General features: G+C 35.6%; 1 long non-coding RNA gene across 3 annotated transcripts in view; it reads right to left on the minus strand.

Moving 5' to 3' along the window:
* Window positions 1–16,268, minus strand: part of LOC122228095 — a 532,855-nt gene that overhangs the window by 223,908 nt on the left and 292,679 nt on the right. For all 3 annotated transcript variants that reach the window (XR_006206417.1, XR_006206415.1, XR_006206416.1), the window contains one exon: window positions 14,498–14,621. This is a non-coding gene — a long non-coding RNA (uncharacterized LOC122228095). The remainder of the gene's footprint in view (window positions 1–14,497; window positions 14,622–16,268) is intronic.

The following is a 16,268-nucleotide window of genomic DNA, read 5'->3' on the forward strand; positions in this document are numbered from 1 at the left end:
CAGAACATTTAGAGAAAAAATCTAGCCAGGAAGCTAGATTTCACAGTCTAAATCTACAAAATATCAACTGGCCTGGTTTTAAATTAGGAGACAGTCTTATTAGGTATGAGCTCCAACCAGGATCTGACATACAGTCAGAGCAGCAGAAATTGCTCTGAGCTTTCCAAGGAGAAAATTATAAACCAGCAGCAGAGAGCAGTATGGAGCCATTTTTAAAACCAGAGAACCAGGAAGGAGTACCAAAGAGCCCAGAAAGGGTTGGGGGAGGGGGGAGAAAAGGTTCAAAAGCTGTCCAAGGTCTTGATTACGGTTTCTCTCTTTATATATGCTTTTTCTTATACAAATAGCAGGTCCATTCTTTGGATGAAAACTTACACATATTTTTTCCCTCCTGCTATTCTTGCTTGCTTTTTCTTCAGTAATGTGTTTAACGTGGTTTTTTGTGGTTTTTTTTCTTTTTGTTTTTTGGAGGGGATATATAATTTTTGTAACTTGTCTTCAACCCTCTTTAGGAAGAATGAATATTGAACTAAGTTGTGTTGGCTGCAGTACAATTCCATGCAGGATATATTAATCTATATTTCATATGCAGCCTGGATATCCACAGCTTTCACATTCTTAGATAAGCTTATAGATACAGTGTATCTACATGCTGATTTCCTCTAATATTTTCTCTTCAATTCCCCTTGGTAACTCTTTGAGTTAGAGGATGTTATTATATTGTTGATCTCAGTTTGGTTAAATTTCTATCCAATTTAAGTCTGGATCAAATGCAGTGTTTGGAGAGTAAGCAGTGTGTGTGAAGACAGAAAGCACTCTCTCTGGCCTTGTCATATTGTCTGTAGATGAGTGTGCCTTCATTTAATTAAATGTTCTTTTTATATATATAAACAGAAACATTTATTTATGCCAGTGCCCTGCAAATGACACAATCTGCTGCTCTTGTTTCCCTGCCATCATCATAAAATGCCAACCTTTGAGTCACATTAGCCTTGGGCATCCAATATAGGTGATCTTTTCAAAAAGCCAGGGCTTTTCTTTCCTGTTTTCAAAGTCTGTCTGGGTGATTGCCACTGTGCCACTGTGTGCTGTGTGTGTGTGTGTGTGTGTGTGCATGCGCACGTGTGCAGGAACAGGGAGGGTCAGTGTCAAAAAAATGGGGCTCTAAGAAACCAGATTAAGCATTTTCATAATGGAACTCTCCTGTCCGGTGTTCAGTTTATTACTCTCTTGATTACTGGGCATTGTTTGATGAGGGGTGGGTCGAAAGAGTTGCTGGGCTTGTCATTTCCACTAGGTAATCTTAAATAACGGTCTGAATTTCTCAGTGATGGGAGTGAATTAAAAGGTTATGCCACTCCTTAAGGCCACCTTCTGACCATGAAGCACTAGGCAGCTTTTCCAACAACAAGTGAATTTTGAGAACAAAAACAGATCATCTCTTCAGGCACATAAACTTGGACTTTGAAGAAAGATGCCATGGCATTTTTCTATCAAGAAGGTTAAACTCATAGGATTGTATGAAAACACTCATTTTACCCCTGCTAACCTGTAAAGATTCCATTTTGCTTCATTTATCTTCTCTCTTACCCTATGCTAAACCATCCCTGGCTTCGATGAAAGAATCATGTCTCCATTCATTTCCTATCTTGCTGAATTGCCTTCACATTTCCTATCATCTGCACATAATCCTATTCTCTCCATTATTGTCTTAATACCAAGAACAGCACAAGATAATGGATAGGCACTGTAATAACAGCGTGGCCTGTAGGAGCCCCTCGAGGGAAATATCTTTGATGCTGGTGGAATATTAATGCATCCTAGGTCCCTGACCTTCCTCTTTCACTTCATCTTCTGTTTTCTAAACTACATAATGACTTTCATATACATGACAAAAGCATTAGAACAGAAAAAGCCTCACAGATGAGCAGCAGGGCTGTGTGATATTAAGAAGTCCTATTCTTACTCCTTTGTACAATTTTTGACCACCATCTGAGACTGTATGTGCAGGTAATTTCTGATTTGAATAGATACTGGTGGAAAGAAGCATAATCATATTGTGTTAATGCAAATGCCCATCAAAAGCACTGCATGAAGATAAATTAAAATATAATTCTTCAATAATGCATTTGTCCATAGGATGATTTTGGACAGATTAAAAACAAACACCTTGATATCACTTAGACAAGTGTGTGGATTGTTTCCAGGGAGGCTAATCAGCAGCAGATTATGAATGGGCCAGTAAATCAAAGCCGCCTACATTAAACCTTGTAGATTAGGTTATAGTCACAATTTGTTGTACATAATTTTTCAATAAAAGGGAAAGAATTGATTTTTTCCTAAGCATAAATAATATAGCCTAGGAAAATTCCGTAGCAAATAATAAGAACTAGAATGTCAGAGGAAAACAACTTGGTAGCAGAGTGCCGATAGCTTTTAATTGCTTTGAGTAAGGTAAGCATCCTCAACAACTTCCAAGAAATGCAACTTTCACAACTCCGTCTTTTTTCCCATTTGTTTACCCCTACCCCTTTGTGCTGGTGGTCACTGTATTTCCTGCAAAAATGTTTGAGTAAGTTAAGAAGCTTACAAAAAGTATATGCATCCAAGCTATTTTGAAAAGAGATAAATAAAAAATGCCCCTGACATTTCCTTGAGCCTTCAAAGAAAAGATCACAGGTTTTCTGTATGGAGAAAATGAAGAAAGTTGTTTGTAGAGGCTTCTTTTGTAGACGACTTTCCTCCTATTTAAATGACATAAGAAGGGATGAGATCTGAATTTGTCTGTTGAACATACTATTTTTAGTAATTCCATAGAAAAGCCACCGTGCAGGGTTGTGGTTTGGGGGATTTTTGGTGTGTGTCTGCAAACATTCACTATGCATTATTTTGTTCCCGGCACACTGTTAGGCAGTTAGTTACAAAGATGATCAATATAGACATGTTTCTCCTGCACTTAGGCAGATCATAGTCTAGAATCTTATAGATAAAAGCTATATTCATTAATTTATTGGACAGGAAATCTACCATGTGGCAGGAACTGTGTTAGACGCAGTGAAGGACATCGAGTTAAGCAAGACATGGTTCCTCCCCACCCCCCTGAGGCATTTTCAGTTGGTAAAAGAGGCACCTGTGTACATTTACAGTCTTAATTGAGGTTAACCATCAAATGTGTTATGAAGAGAGATGGAAGTAAAATGCTAGGAGATTCAGAGGAGAGAATAACTTCAAGCTTGAGGAATTAGTGACAAGGATAGGATCGTGGAAAGGATGGCATTAAAAGTATCTGTAGGATTTAAACCAAAGGCATTTGTGGGGAGCTGGAAAGGCACTTAGGTGAAGGAAACAACGTGAACAAAAACGTGAAATTCGTGTTTCAGAAATTCATCTCAATGGATAAGAAGGTAGAAGATAGTGGTAGATATAATGATTTGATGTCAGATGATGGAACATCAAAGATTTGGTATCTTTTCAGTCAGTGAAGGGGAATTATTGAAGGATTTTGTCCACTGGAGTGTGATTAACAAATGACTGATATGACAGTGTGGTGTATCTTGCAGAAAATAGAGGAGAGAGTAGAGATGGGATAATGAATTAGGAAGTCTCCAAAATAATGCAGGCAAGAAACCCAAAAAGTGCAAATAGCAGTGATCTAGTAGAAGAAAGAGTTCAATGCAATTATGCCCAAAATAATAGACATTTTAAAAAGCTTCATTATTTTGTAATGAAAATGTGAATAAAAGGAAGGTCAGCCAGGATTCTAAGAAAATACTACTAAACACAATAGATCTGGAATTTCTGTGAGAGTTGTTCTTGAAAGAGTGAAAATCAGCACTGGGGTGAACAGGGCTTGTGCTTTCAGAGAGCACTGGGGCATATTTTCTCATCAGCAGGTGTAAATCTCTTGGCAAAAGGGAAAGACTTTCCTTGTTTCTTTTCCCTGGAGTGCTGGTCTCAGAAAAGCTGTGTCTTAATTCAGTTTACAAAGTTTCATCCAAACCCAGCTTGGTAGCCATGAAAGGAGTTCTATCTCTAGGGAATAGAACAGAATTAATCTAAAATGATCAACTCCAAGGAGAAAACTAGTGCCTATGCGAACCTATCACATAGCTGTCTGACCATTTTAACTTCATTTAAAAATAGTGCAACACTTGTTGTTTAGTGCGTTTCAGAGCGTGGAAGAGATTAATGATGGACTGAGATAGTGGGGCTTCTTTAAAACCCATATTAAAGAAGAATAATGATTTAACATGCAACTTCATGGCACTGAACTCTAGAAACTTAAGTACATTGCTTTAAAATCCATTAGGGACAACATTATTGCATTTGCTGGATATTTTTCCCTTCACAAGTCCTGCTTTGTGACCTAGGCACATCATTTGTAATGTGAGTGATAATGGAACTAAATGCTTAAGACTACGTGTGGTATTTTCCACTAGGCTCGATGGCAGAATGTTCCAAAACTGTTTTATTTTCAGTGCTAAATGCTTTGGGTTTTAGATAGCTTAGCTTCTCCTGTTTCTATAGTCAGTGATTAAGAAGGGCTGGTCACGCCCTCTTGAGGTGAGAGGACTGCAGCCTATTTCCCCTCCACCTCTTTCTCCCTCTCCTTTCTGCCGTGAACCTAGAGAAGTAAGGAATGGTCTCAAGCCTGCTCCTTGTGAAAGAAGTCCCATTCTTTCTTTTTTCTCTCCCACTTCTTTTTCAGAGACACCTTCTTCTTCCACCTGGCAGCTGGCTTTTGAGGGCACACTGTTCAATGTTTGTATACTAATCCTCAGTCTTCATAACAATCCTAAGTATACTATTATCATTATCCTTATTTTATTTTACTTTATTTTTAATTTTTAAAAATTTAATACAGTTCACATCAGTGTTCCAGGTTCATTTCAGCTCTATGACACCCAGTGCTCACCCCAAAAAGTGCCACCCTTCATATCCATCACCCATTTAACCCATCCTCCCACCCCCACCCACCTCTAGCAGCCTTCAGTTTGTTCTCTGTATTTAAGAGTCTCTTATGGTTGTCTCCCTCTCTGTTTTTATCTTATTTTTCCTTCTCTTCCCCTATGTTCATCTGTTGAGTTTCTTACATTCCACATGAGTGAAATCATATGATATCTTTCTCTGACTGACTTATTTCACTAACTAGAGGGTATCATTATCCTTATTTTATTTTATTTTATTTATTTTTTATTTTTGGCTGGTTTTTTTAATGAAATTTATTGTCAAACTGGTTTCCATACAACACCCAGTGCTCATTATCCTTATTTTAAAGATGAGGAGCCTGAGGTAAGAAGAGGTAAAGTCACTAAAATGACTATACTTGCATGATCCAGAACTCTCTTGCTCCAATGACCGCAACCTGAGCCACAACACTATGCTACCTCCTCAAACTGAACCATATATTTATTTAATGAACCACTCTAGGGTCGTGACCTACAGTTTGAAAAATAATAAATGAGAATATACTCAGGGGAGGATGAAGTTGATGAATGAGATGATTAGAATCCACATTATTCAGATAATGAAAGGAACTAGAAGTATAAACGAATGAGTAATTTGCAACTTTCTTCAGATATTTGAAGGCTTGTTTGGGGGTAAGAAGAGAAGTTTAGAATTGTTCTTTATGACTCAGAAAATAAGATCAATTCTGTAGGCAGGAAAGGTCCACAGAAAGCAACAAGTTTTAACTCAGTATTACAGAATTTTCTAATCATTAGACCTGTCTAAAAGGACAGTGGGGTCACTTATGAGGTTATGAGTCTCCTTTTATTTAGTCAGTAATTATTGAACATAAACCAGATATAAGGCACTTTTCTAGAATACAGCCATGGGTGAACAGAGCCAGCAAATCCTATATTCTCATGCATTTCCATTCTAGTGAAGTAAGACAGATAATAATTATAACTGGGTATATGTGTGTGTATAAAATATATAAATAAATGCATAACATAAATTATATATTATATTATAAATAAACATGAAATATAAATATATGTTTATGTACAAGTATATAACATTATATACATATAACATATTCAATACTTACTATGTATTCATATTTTATGTATTATAGATCAATATATTGTATAGTAATAAATATGTAATATAAGTAGATATATAAAATATGCAAACTTATATATATAAAGGAAATATAAATCAATAAATAATACTGCTACACTGTGCTAAAGGCTATGAAGAAAAACAAAGGAACATAAGGTGATAGAGAGTGATGTAGGGAGAACGCTAATTTATGGAGAGTTTAATAAAAACTTCTTATAAAGGTGACGTTTGAATAGAATCTTTGTAAAAGTGAGAAACAGAATCTTGTGTTATTAAGGAGGACAGTATCACAGGCAAAGGAAGCAGCAAGTACAAAGGCCTTGAACTACATGCACTTACTTGGTGGACTTAAAGAATACAAGTGGCCAGTATTTAGGTTGGAGTGATCAAGAGGAAACTAGTAGAAGATAAAATTAGACAGTTGCAGGTGGAGGAGAGGCATGGTAGATTATGTAGGACCTAGTAGGTAAGGCTTTAGAATTACTTGAGTAAGAAGGGAAGGGGTTGAGGCAGATGAATGACTTGATTCACCTTAACTTTTAAAACTTTATTTTATTTTATTTTATTTTATTTTATTTTATTTTTTAGTGTTTTATTTATTCTTGGGAGAGAGAGAGGCAGAGCACTCCCTTGGGGGAGGGGCAGAGAGAGAGGGAGACACAGAATCTGAAGCAGGCTCCAGGCTCTGAGCTGTCAGCACAGAGCCCAACGTGGGGCCCAAACCCACAAACTGCGAGATCACGACCTGAGCCGAAGTCAGACGCTCAACTGACTGAGCCACCCAGGCACCCCTCACCTAAACTTTGAAAAGAAGCACTTTACCTGCTGTGTAGGAAATTGTGGAATAGATTAGTTAGGTCATCATTGTGTCACTACAGGGGTGCAAGACACCCTTGGATCATTACTTATTTGGGATGTCATCAAGGAAATTCACTGCTTTATATCTTACAAATTACACTAGAGCACCTCTAAAGTCTCTTCTGACTTTAGGATTTGTGATCTTGTACTTCATCCCACATTTCACATTCTTTCCAGTGCTAAAAGGTCATGTCCAAACAGCTAATGATGTTAGAAAAATAAAGGTAGACTTAATGGCAACTAAACAAAAGGAAGACTCTTAAAAATAAGTTTTGTACCTTATAAGCCAATGTTTGTAACTGGACTAAAAATGGACTGGAAACGATTGGTCACTTCCATGTAATTCAAAAGAGGCCAAGTCTGTGAAAGCACTTAACTCCACCTCCTTAGTCACAATGACTAAAGCTGTGCCCCTACCCTCTACTGAATAAACAAACAAACAAACAAATAAACAAAAAGCTAAATGCTTTTGAGACTGTACGGTTTAAAAGTATGTTTTAGGGGCACCTGAGTGGTCCAGTCCGTTTAGCATCCAACTTCGGCTCAGGTCGTAATCTCACAGTTTGTGAGTTCGAGCCCCACATCGAGCTGTCTCCTGTCAGCACAGAGCCTGCTTCAGATCCTCTGCTCCTCTCTCTCTCTCTGACCTTCCCCTGCTTGTGCTTTCCCTCTGTCTCTCTCAAAATTAAATAAAATGTCTAAAAAAAAAGTATGTTTTAAGTTAACTGAAAATATTTTCTAGAGTTATTAGTAAAAAACATCAGACAGATTGTTTAAACTCTGATTTGGTCTTTGTTGAACTTCATACCTTCAATACTTTATTCTTTTATTTATGGGATAGCATATATAAAAGTCTATCTATCTTCAGGTACAAGAATTCAGTAATTCAGTAAGTTTTATAAAAATGCAATATGATGCCAAAATGATTTGCATATGTGTAGTTTATAATTTTATGTTTTCAATTAATTTCATGTCGATCTCATCTTCAGAGCAATATCATAAGCTGGGTAGGGTAGCTCACAGTATTCTGTGAGTATTAGGAGAGGATTTGGATGTTCTTATCTTAAAATAATTGTTAAATTACTTCCCATTTTCTTGTTTGCCATATGAAAGTATGACCTCCTTCAGATCAAGGTTCATATCCAAATATACTTTCCATGCCTTCTCAGAAGTAGAAAGAATGCACTATGCACTTAATAAATATTGTTGGATAGAAGCCTAGAAGTCTGAATTTCTCTCCTGGTGTCACCCTGTTTTCCCATGGTACTAGAAATTTACTATCCCACACTTGTTACTCTGTAATTTCCTGGCTGAGACTCCTAGGAATCAACAGTCAATATGTAAAGAAGAAAGAATAACAAGTCTTTTCCTATCTGAGAAAGTGCAGATGGGAAGTCAGCTAGGGGGGAAATCTCCCAGGTCTGAGAGGAGTTTACTGTAATAAAGGGTGGTTTCTTTATTTGAATAGTCGTGTGGATTCAACTAAGCATTTAGAGGCTGCTGGCAAATTGAATTCATTCATTTATTCTTTTATTTTTCACTGTACAGTGGTAAGAAAACCAAAACAGTACAGAAATTTAGTTTCTCCCTACACAGAGTATACATACAAGACAGGGATGCAAAGTACGAGCACGTCAAGGATGTGAAAGCAGAGTGGGGAGAAAGAAACCGGTGTGGGCACGAGTTGTGTAGGGGTTGGTCTTTGAACAGTAAACAAATGGCCAAGAAAGCTTTCAGAGTTACAAGGTATGTGTAGGTTTTCTCAAGACTGCAGACGTGCATCTTGGAAGCAGATGGAAAACAATGGGGAGTTGGTGGAGAAGAATATGGATACAGGAACAACAGAACTCCAAAACTGGAAAGCACTGAGATCTACATGACACCTTGTAGAAAAGGAGAGGGCATATTTTCTTCTGAAAAGAGAAGATGGGCTATAAAGAAAAACATGCATCTTACTTTTCCCAAATGAAAACTGTCCCTTCGCTTAATGTGAACCTGTGCCTTCATAATGTGAACCTGTGCCTTCATACTATGTGAAAAGTACTCATTCCTTTATCTTGTATATTCTCTTATGACTTTAAGGAATTTCTAACTTGACAGCAAAACAAGTCTATTTACAACCCATACTTCTCATATGTATTATCTTACCCCAAAAATCTGTATTAATAGGTGAATCTGCTATTTGACTCTTCAGTGGTTAGTACAGTCTATTGCAATTTTTTTTTCAAGAGACATAACCTTGTTTACTAAACTTCAAAAATAAATGTGACCTCTGTAGATAGTTTCAACACATCCAAGTGTGATTTGGTTGAGGCATATGGGATGAGAGGGAAAAGGCTCACGAGATAAAAGGTTACTTCTCACTCACATTCTGCCTTCAACATTTTGCATTTCTTAATGAATCCACAGAACCCCTGCTGCATCAGGAAAACTTTTAAAAGATACCATATGCTTCTGATAACCCTACTAAATTTCTTAGTACTTTTAACATGTTTTCCTTGTAACTACTGCTACATTTGAAGTACACTCGTATGCTATTTAGCTGATGCCTCCAGTATCTATATCACAATCACAGTATCGGAGCTCATCCCCAATAAAGAAACCTAGAAAAAACAAATCTCAATTACATAATCACACTATTAGGGCTAAGAAACAAGCTAATATCGTAGTATATCTTCTCTCCTAATATACACATATATCATTAGAACTGACAAGAAAAGACATAAAGTTATACATATGCCAGCTACATAGGAATGTGGTTTGAAAGTTCTGAACCTTTTCCAGGCTGTCTTAAAATGACTTTCTGCTATTTCTGTAGGTAGGTCACACATTAACTCATTTTACTTTCAGATGTGTAAAAAAAATTATGCATGAACAAGTCCTCTAGGTTATAGATAACGTAACATAACAACTGGGAGATAGTGTATTTTAAACTGATAATGAAAAGTCTTTCTTTTCAAACAAACTCTTCAACCATCCAGTTTCACATCACTGATGGACGACAATTCTAGAGAATATTCAAGTATGTGAATAAGCTTTTGCTTGGCCTCCAATATTTTTCCAGTGAATATTTAGTCCATCAAAAAGTGTTTTTTAAAATATCTAGCTATCACCCAGCACTGTGCTAGGTAACAGGAAATATATCTAAAGCACTTAAAATCTAGCTGAAAAGACTACTGAATAATTCAAAATGGTACATAACCAAGTAGTTGGTGAGTGACACAAAAATCATGGATTTTCTAGAGTTTAGCAATTTTCTATTCCCTTCCCCCTTGAATTGTGAAAGAAGAAACTAAAGTTCCATGAGCTGATATGACCTTCCCACAGTCACAACTTATTGGGAGTGAGTTTGGAACTAGAATACATCAATTTTTGACCCACTGTACAGCGCTTATCTCTAAAAGGCAAAGAAAGGAAATACAGGTGTGGTTTGGATTAGCTGGAGATAGAAATATAAAGGAGCTAAAAGTTGAAATTAAATACTTGTATTGAATACTTCAAACTGGAAATGGTATTTTATTCAAAATGGTATTTTATTCATGAACGCTTTCCAACTGTTGATAACTGCATGATGCAAGGTATTGACAACTAATGCATTTATCATATATGCTGTGTTCATAATTGATGCCTTAATGCACTTGTAGCTTTTTACCTGAATTTATATAAAAATGAGTGAGAAAGCAGTTCTGTTGCTTTAGAGTGCTTTCATTTATCATCTTACAAATTTATCTCTGTGTTCCTGTTTCTCTCAACTTTTGGAAAAATAATCTTTCATACCAGTTATCTGTGTTCTAAGGAAATTTGTTCTGCTTTGATTATTTTGTCCTTTCATTTCTATGGGGCACATTCAACTTCAGAGTGATCAGATATTTCTCTGATAATATTCTTATGATTTCTGATGCTTGGTTTTAAAATTTCATATGGGAGTATAATTCTAAAATTATTTTCATGTAAAATGCTGTCCTTTGAATTATTATAGGTTTAATTTAACAACCACCTTTAAATACCAAATGCTTTCTACTACATGTTCTTTTTCCTTTTCTAACCAGAGTTCTAAGTTAACATTCTGATTAATTTATTTTAATTTAAATCATAAGAGATTGGGATTTGTTAAGCATAATACATATATACTTGGATTTATTATTGTTCTACTTGGTCAAACTACAATGAACGATCCTCCTTCTAGAGTCTTTCATGTTCAGTCCTATACCAAGATATTGTATAATATCTAAACTATCAACATATCCACCAAACAACATTTGGTGATATCCATTTTATTGTTCATAAGAGTTTTCCATGTGCATTTTTTCATGTAATGTCTTTTAGACTCCTAACTTGATTTAAATGGCTCCAGAAATATTTCTTTATGAATGAGTTAATAGGGTAATATCCATTTGACTTAATTATTTCAACTTTTTCTCAGATACCAAGAATGCATACAATTTTAATGTCCTTGAGGCTTATTTGAAAATCAGGATACAGAACTAGTATTAGCAGTAGATGTCTAATCTCATGACTGCTTTACGCCATTACACTTGCTGTCGTTCCATATAGATCAAGTGGACCCTCAATACTGGTCCATTCATTGGTCTTGACCTTGGTTCTGAACCCCTTTTCTAAAGATATTGTATGACACTTCTCTGTTTCTCTAGCTGCTAACCCTGTGATTAAATTTACCTTTTAAGACATTGACTTTTTCTCTGAAACTTGTTTCTCTCCTTAAGTATGCTTTCAATTCTCCCTTGAAAATCCTATCCAATTCAATTAGATGTTGTTCCCTCCGGTAGGGTTTGCCCACACCAAAAGAGGAGGGAATGAGACTCATTTAAGGTAAACTTTAAACCTCAGGGTCTGACTGTGGTATCACGTTAGTGTCACTGAATGAGATATTGGGATTGTTATTTTCTTTGGCCTCTATTTTGTTTTCCTCATATAGAGAAAAAAAATTCCAGTCATGCCAAAGGCTATATGTGGTACTGAAATTATCCTCTGGGAGGATATGGCATTTGAAGTCAGCAATTTCTATGTGTAGGTCTTGCCTGAGTTCCCTGAAGGCCCTGAATTATGACATTTTCTACTTCTCCTATCACCTCCAGAAAAGTAACTTATAAATAAAAAGTGCTTTGTAACTACTGTTTTTATTTGTTGACACAACTTTGTGCAAAGGAGAAAATTATTTTACAAACATCACCAAAAGATCTGACAATATCTTGCAACAGTAGCTAGGAAAAGAGGTTGTTCAAATATCAAAATAATGTACAAGAGTCTTAACTTCACTAAAGAAGACAGTCCCACTACAGAACATACATAAAAGCCACTGTATGTGGTTTCTCTTCTCCCCAAATGTTGAACATCTACATTAACTATTCCCAGACCTCATGTAAGAATCTCAATATACAGTTTGAAACCTCTCTATAAACTTTACATGACTGGCTAGGCCTTTCAGCAATTAAGGTCAATTTCTAAAATCTTGCTATAGATTCTCAAGGCTGACCACACACATCCCATCTGTTTTGGCAAAGACGCAGTGAGTCATGTTGAAGTGGCAGAATCCCACACTTACTCGTCTTGTGAAGACAAGTAACTCGGGTCCTAACAAATCTTATGTAAAAGGAGCCACGGTATTCATAAAAATCCTAAAATAAGCGTACATATACCTACCTACATACATTACATTTATGTCTCAATTAAGTATTTTCATTTATTTTTGAGGAGAAAATCATAAAAGCTGAGCTAAAATGTTACTATTTAGAAACAGCCACTAAAATTCAGTGCTTCATTACCATTTGGAAAGGAAACTGGGGTTCTAAGAAATTTCAAGCAGGCAAAAGTGGAGACGTTTTCCAAAAAGCTAAACTCCTCTTAAAAACCCAAATTCTCATGTCCTTATTTGGTGCCCTGCTGCTTGAGGCCTTAGATCCTCTTGTAAACACACACTCACGAGTTTCACCCTCAAACCCTTCAAACCTTGTTACTGTTCTCTTATTACACAAACTTCTCTCCTGTTTCCTCCATAATTTCTTATCTAAGAAGGAACTTTTTCCTCCCTCAGAGAAGTACTAGCATTGAGGAGGATGCAAATATTAATCCTTTCCCACTGCATTTCCCGAAAATCTTTTCCAGTCTACCACAAGTTTCTCTTTTTCTTTCCAGAACAGCAGAGAAGTACTCATCACAGACTCCTCTAGACAGTGGCTACAGTGTTACTATTTTTAAGAGGAAAAGAAAATGACACAAAATTTATCTGATACATTGGTTTAAAATAACATGAAATCACTTCAATTCATATATGGTCTATTCCACCTTATGGATTTCAAATTCATTCTCTGTGAGTACTAGTGGAGCACTTCCTTTTTATTTATTAATTTTTAGCATGTATTGATTAAAAACATAATTTTGAACCCAAAAAAAGCACACTCTTCAAGCAATTAGGTTGAGTTTTACATCTCTAAGACTGTGCAATTATAAAAACAAACTGATGAAAAGATTATTATATTGTAAGACAAAAAACAAACCAATAGATCTATAAAGTGAATTACAAGATAAGCTTCCTGCATTCCCAAAGGCAAATGATGCTGGGGAATTTTTTTCAGATCGAAATTACCCTTAAATAATTCACATTACCTGCTTTTAGGGGATTGCAGCTCAGGTATAAAGTATTAATTTTTGATGCTTCAAGTTGTAGTTCTATATATCATATTGTGACAAAATATATTCTACCATCTGAGGTGGATTCATACTGTCTTTAAATATTGGCTTGAATGGAGAGATTTCTTTAGTGATTTTTCACTTTGTAATAATAAAATAGAATTTCTTTATAAGCAATGAAACACTTTCCCCTGAAATTTATGTTATCATCACCAAACACTTGACTTTCAAAATACCAATTTATGCACTTCTTCTGGGTTAGATAGTGACCCTTATCACTTTCTTTTAAGGCACTTTTCTGTTTAAGAGGCAACACAACAATATAGAAACATCATTGAACTACATGTCAGAAAACCTGGTTTATATTCTATATTTTTCTACTCATTAAAGAAACCAAAAGCAAGTTACTTAACATCTTTCTTCCTTTATTTTGTCATCTAAGGGCACTGGGTCAGACACTCCCAAATATTGTTTTAAATTTTGAAAATCATGGCTCTAAGAGTATTTCCCATTTCACTGTATCTAAAAATATAGCTAATTCATCTCAACCAGCTTTTCTATCATTTAATTTGTCACCACTCATAACTACTTAACCTCCAGATCCTATAATATTTTCCTAAGTGTTCTATATCAAACGCTGACAACCCCCAAATTTATTTTGCCAGATTTTTCTCCTGCTGCCAAATCTCTCTTCAAAGAGGCAGACAGAGGGTTGGACTTTGGACCAAATACTAACTGCTTTCCAGGGAATATGATTAATTTCAATTTTGTGATTAAGCCAAACATGCATCTTATGATAAACATTCAATTCAATTAAGTGAGAATTGCATTAGCCCTTTCCATGAATCTGACGCTGCTCTTTATATTTAATGACCCCTTATTTTAAAGCATCATCACATGCATTTTGTTGTATTCAAATATCTACCTTTACTTTTTTTCCATGATGAAACTTCACAAATCCAGAGAGGGCTTGGACTTGGAGAGGGAGGCCTATATTCTTCAAATGCAGAACGGTCTGAACTGTGGAGTACTGTCATTTTCCAGCAGTTCTAGGATGAAAAAGAGAGTACTAGGAAGTTGGCTATTTTCCAAGCAATCAAGAAAAACATGTCAGTATTAAGCAGAAAACGCATAAACCACATGAGCATTCTTATCCATTCTGCAGACTGAGAAATTGCTTCCGGTACCTAAGGAAGAGGCCCATTTAGTCTGCTCACATTCCATTTCCTTTTTTTCCATTTCCATTGTGTTGAGGTATAATTTAAAAACAATAAAATGCACCCATTTTAATTATAGAGTTTGATGAGTTCAACAAATACATGCTCCCATGTACCTACCACTACCATCAAGACAAAGATCATTTTCATCACTCCCCAAAATTCATTTATGCCTCTGTCCAGTTGACCCCTTTTTTGCACCTCATGACCCAGGCAATCTGCCTTCCACATAACAACTGAAATTTGCCTTTTTTTGGGTTTCTTATAAAAAGAATCCTACAGTATGTTCTTTTTTGTATGCCCAGATTCTTCTGCTCTTCCTAATACTTTGAGATTCATACATGTTGCTATGTTTATTGCAGTTCCTTCCTTTAAATGCTGACTAGCATTCCATTGTATAGATGTACCACAACTTGTTTATCTATTCACCAAGTGATGGGCACAGGAGTTGCTTTCAATGTTTATACTATTGTGAATAAAGCTCCTATAAACATTCATGCACAAGTCTTTGTGTGAATATGTTTTCATTTCTCTTGGGTAAATAACTAAGGGTAGAATTACTAAATCATATGTCAGTACACTTTTAACTTTATAAGAAAATGCCAAACTGTTTTCCAAAAAAAGTAGTACCATTATATACCCACAAGCAATATGTGAAAGTTCTTTCAGTTACCAAGATAGTAGTGCTGAAGACTCTAATTATGTTTCACTTCTATTTATAATTTAACTTATTTGTATTTGCAAATGACTGCAATATAGTGTAATGGTGAAGACCATAGACAGAAGCCAAACTAGCAAATTTGGGTGTTTGAAGTAGAAAATATTCAAACAAAGAAAACTCTATTAAAAAGTTCATAATGACATTACTATTTATATTTGCCACAAAAACCAAGATAGTACATAGTACATATACTCTTTCTACAAGTATGTTTTGGAAAAAAAAAAAAACAAAACAAAACTTTTCCCATTAAGTAATCAATAAATTAAATGCTTCTTAAGATATGCTTTATAGACAGTACACAGATTCTTCTCATCTTAGTATTTTAGAAACAGTAGGTAACTATTTTTAATATGCTTAGACTCTTAAAGCTTGACTAATATAAGTATAAAAAATCTTCCTCCTTGTACAACAGAAAGATAGTACAATAATTCTACCCCCATATTAGCTTGTGATCACCTCAAGGGCGACATCTCTATATAATTCTTGTTTTATTCCCTTTGGGTAGAATGTGGGACAGGAAGCAAATTTTCATTAAATGAACTAGGAAAGAAAGAAAGAAAGAAAGAAAGAAAGAAAGAAAGAAAGAAAGAAAGAAAGAGAAAGAAAGAAAGAAAGAAAGAAAGAAAGAAAGAAAGAGAAAGAGGGAAGGAAGGAAGGAGGAAAGTTAGGAAGGAAGGAAGGAAGGAAGGAAGGAAGGAAAGAAGGAAAGAAGGAAAGAACTCCTCTCGTACCATGTAGCACTTTCTACTTTGCATTGT

The sequence above is a fragment of the Panthera leo genome, chromosome C1 (genome assembly GCF_018350215.1).
Source record: "Panthera leo isolate Ple1 chromosome C1, P.leo_Ple1_pat1.1, whole genome shotgun sequence".
NCBI lineage: Eukaryota > Metazoa > Chordata > Mammalia > Carnivora > Felidae > Panthera > Panthera leo.